This window comes from Oncorhynchus tshawytscha, unplaced genomic scaffold (genome assembly GCF_018296145.1).
Source record: "Oncorhynchus tshawytscha isolate Ot180627B unplaced genomic scaffold, Otsh_v2.0 Un_contig_1997_pilon_pilon, whole genome shotgun sequence".
Taxonomy (NCBI): Eukaryota; Metazoa; Chordata; class Actinopteri; order Salmoniformes; family Salmonidae; genus Oncorhynchus; species Oncorhynchus tshawytscha.
In genome coordinates, this window is record NW_024609121.1 from 95,001 (window position 1) to 99,770 (window position 4,770).

Here is a 4,770-nt window from a genome sequence, read left to right on the forward strand (position 1 = left end):
TCTGCTGTGCTCAGATATTTGAGTGTTCAAAATACACTTGTGGTCAAGTTTGTCACTGACATCCACCATGAGGGGTTACAAGACGGGTAGAATCATCTTGCATAAACACTTAGAAAAAAAACATGGACTTTAAGTTGGAAGCATTTGTGAAAAACATGGGAGATGCTTGATAAATGTATGAAGGTGAATCTGCTCGTCATTGCAAAGCATTATGATATCAAAGTTGCAGGTGCTGACATGAAAGCAGTAGTCAAGGAGTTAGTCTTTTCTGCTTTGGTGGAGGAGGACATCCTTCCATAGAGGGAGGATGATGGAAAGGGTCCTTGGGGTATAACTCTACCACCCATTAGAGGGAGGATGATGGAAAGGGTCCTATGGGTGGTAGAGTATACCTCATAGAGGAGAATGATGGAAAGGGTCCTATGGGTGGTAGAGTATACCTCATAGAGGGAGAATGATGGAAAGGGTCCTATGGGTGGTAGAGTATACCTCATAGAGGGAGAATGATGGAAAGGGTCCTATGGGTGGTAGAGTATACCTCATAGATGATGGAGAATGATGGAAAAGGGTCCTATGGGTGGTAGAGTATACCTCATAGAGGGAGAATGATGGAAAGGGTCCTATGGGTGGTAGAGTATACCCCATAGAGGGAGAATGATGGAAAGGGTCCTACAGGTGGTAGAGTATACCCCATAGAGGGAGAATGATGGAAAGGGTCCTATGGGTGGTAGAGTATACCTCATAGAGGGAGAATGATGGAAAGGGTCCTATGGGTGGTAGAGTATACCTCATAGAGGGAGAATGATGGAAAGGGTCCTATGGGTGGTAGAGTATACCCCATAGAGGGAGAATGATGGAAAGGGTCCTATGGGTGGTAGAGTATACCCATAGAGGGAGAATGATGGAAAGGGTCCTATGGGTGGTAGAGAGAGGGAGAATGATGGAAAGGGTCCTATGGGTGGTAGGTATACCCCATAGAGGGAGAATGATGGAAAGGGTCCTATGGGTGGTAGAGTATACCTCATAGAGGGAGAATGATGGAAAGGGTCCTATGGGTAGAGTATACCCCATAGAGGGAGAATGATGGAAAGGGTCCTATGGGTGGTAGAGTATACCTCATAGAGGGAGAATGATGGAAAGGGTCCTATGGGTGGTAGAGTATACCCCATAGAGGGAGAATGATGGAAAGGGTCCTATGGGTGGTAGAGTATACCCCATAGAGGGAGAATGATGGAAAGGGTCCTATGGGTGGTAGAGTATACCTCATAGAGGGAGAATGATGGAAAGGGTCCTATGGGTGGTAGAGTATACCCCATAGAGGGAGAATGATGGAAAGGGTCCTATGGGTGGTAGAGTATACCCCATAGAGGGAGAATGATGGAAAGGGTCCTATGGGTGGTAGAGTATACCCATAGAGGGAGAATGATGGAAAGGGTCCTATGGGTGGTAGAGTATACCTCATAGAGGGAGAATGATGGAAAGGGTCCTATGGGTGGTAGAGTATACCCCATAGAGGGAGAATGATGGAAAGGGTCCTATGGGTGGTAGAGTATACCCCATAGAGGGAGAATGATGGAAAGGGTCCTATGGGTGGTAGAGTATACCTCATAGAGGGAGAATGATGGAAAGGGTCCTATGGGTGGTAGAGTATACCCATAGAGGGAGAATGATGGAAAGGGTCCTATGGGTGGTAGAGTATACCCCATAGAGGGAGAATGATGGAAAGGGTCCTATGGGTGGTAGAGTATACCTCATAGAGGGAGAATGATGGAAAGGGTCCTATGGGTGGTAGAGTATACCCCATAGAGGGAGAATGATGGAAAGGGTCCCCCATAGAGGGAGAATGATGGAAAGGGTCCTATGGGTGGTAGAGTATAGGGTCCCTCATAGAGGGAGAATGATGGAAAGGGTCCTATGGGTGGTAGAGTATACCTCATAGAGGGAGAATGATGGAAAGGGTCCTATGGGTGGTAGAGTATACCTCATAGAGGGAGAATGATGGAAAGGGTCCTATGGGTGGTAGAGTATACCCCATAGAGGGAGAATGATGGAAAGGGTCCTATGGGTGGTAGAGTATACCTCATAGAGGGAGAATGATGGAAAGGGTCCTATGGGTGGTAGAGTATACCTCATAGAGGGAGAATGATGGAAAGGGTCCTATGGGTGGTAGAGTATACCTCATAGAGGGAGAATGATGGAAAGGGTCCTATGGGTGGTAGAGTATACCTCATAGAGGGAGAATGATGGAAAGGGTCCTATGGGTGGTAGTCCTATGGGTGGTATACCTCATAGAGGGAGAATGATGGAAAAGGGTCCTATGGAGTGGAAAGGGAGTATACCCCATAGAGGGAGAATGATGGAAAGGGTCCTATGGTGGTAGAGGGAGAATGATGGAAAGGGTCCTATGGGTGGTAGAGTATACCCCATAGAGGGAGAATGATGGAAAGGGTCCTATGGGTGGTAGAGTATACCCCATAGAGGGAGAATGATGGAAAAGGGTACCCATAGAGGGAGAATGATGGAAAGGGTCCTATGGGTGGTAGAGTATACCCCATAGAGGGAGAATGATGGAAAGGGTCCTATGGGTGGTAGAGTATACCTCATAGAGGGAGAATGATGGAAAGGGTCCTATGGGTGGTAGAGTATACCCATAGAGGGAGAATGATGGAAAGGGTCCTATGGGTGGTAGAGGAGAATGATGGAAAGGGTCCTATGGGTGGTAGAGTATACCCCATGGGTGGTAGAGGGAGAATGATGGAAAGGGTCCTATGGGTGGTAGAGTATACCTCATAGAGGGAGAATGATGGAAAGGGTCCTATGGGTGGTAGAGTATACCCATAGAGGGAGAATGATGGAAAGGGTCCTATGGGTGGTAGAGTATACCCCATAGAGGGAGAATGATGGAAAGGGTCCTATGGGTGGTAGAGTATACCCTCATAGAGGGAGAATGATGGAAAGGGTCCTATGGGTGGTAGAGTATACCTCATAGAGGGAGAATGATGGAAAGGGTCCTATGGGTGGTAGGTATACCTCATAGAGGGAGAATGATGGAAAGGGTCCTATGGGTGGTAGAGTATACCCATAGAGGGAGAATGATGGAAAGGGTCCTATGGGTGGTAGAGTATACCTCATAGAGGGAGAATGATGGAAAGGGTCCTATGGGTGGTAGAGTATACCTCATAGAGGGAGAATGATGGAAAGGGTCCTATGGGTGTAGAGTATACCCCATAGAGGGAGAATGATGGAAAGGGTCCTATGGGTGGAGTATACCCCATAGAGGGAGAATGATGGAAAGGGTCCTATGGGTGGTAGAGTATACCCATAGAGGGAGAATGATGGAAAGGGTCCTATGGGTGGTAGAGTATACCTCATAGAGGGAGAATGATGGAAAGGGTCCTATGGGTGGTAGAGTATACCTCATAGAGGGAGAGGGAGAATGATGGAAAGGGTCCTATGGGTGGTAGAGTATACCCTCATAGAGGGAGAATGATGGAAAGGGTCCTATGGGTGGTAGAGTATACCTCATAGAGGGAGAATGATGGAAAGGGTCCTATGGGTGGTAGAGTATACCCCATAGAGGGAGAATGATGGAAAGGGTCCTATGGGTGGTAGAGTATACCCATAGAGGGAGAATGATGGAAAGGGTCCTATGGGTGGTAGAGTATACCCCATAGAGGGAGAATGATGGAAAGGGTCCTATGGGTGGTAGAGTATACCTCATAGAGGGAGAATGATGGAAAGGGTCCTATGGGTGGTAGAGTATACCCTCATAGAGGGAGAATGATGGAAAGGGTCCTATGGGTGGTAGAGTATACCTCATAGAGGGAGAATGATGGAAAGGGTCCTATGGGTGGTAGAGTATACCCTCATAGAGGGAGAATGATGGAAAGGGTCCTATGGGTGGTAGAGTATACCTCATAGAGGGAGAATGATGGAAAGGGTCCTATGGGGGTATACCCCATAGAGGGAGAATGATGGAAAGGGTCCTATGGGTGGTAGAGTATACCCCATAGAGGGAGAATGATGGAAAGGGTCCTATGGGTGGTAGAGTATACCTCATAGAGAATGGAGAATGATGGAAAGGGTCCTATGGGTGGTAGAGTATACCCCATAGAGGGAGAATGATGGAAAGGGTCCTATGGGTGGTAGAGTATACCTCATAGAGGGAGAATGATGGAAAGGGTCCTATGGGTGGTAGAGTATACCTCATAGAGGGAGAATGATGGAAAGGGTCCTATGGGTGGTAGAGTATACCTCATAGAGGGAGAATGATGGAAAGGGTCCTATGGGTGGTAGAGTATACCTCATAGAGGGAGAATGATGGAAAGGGTCCTATGGGTGGTAGAGTATACCTCATAGAGGGAGAATGATGGAAAGGGTCCTATGGGTGGTAGAGTATACCTCATAGAGGGAGAATGATGGAAAGGGTCCTATGGGTGGTAGAGTATACCCCATAGAGGGAGAATGATGGAAAGGGTCCTATGGGTGGTAGAGTATACCCATAGAGGGAGAATGATGGAAAGGGTCCTATGGGTGGTAGAGTATACCCATAGAGGGAGAATGATGGAAAGGGTCCTATGGGTGGTAGAGTATACCTCATAGAGGGAGAATGATGGAAAGGGTCCTATGGGTGGTAGAGTATACCTCATAGAGGGAGAATGATGGAAAGGGTCCTATGGGTGGTAGAGTATACCTCATAGAGGGAGAATGATGGAAAGGGTCCTATGGGTGGTAGAGTATACCTCATAGAGGGAGAATGATGGAAAGGGT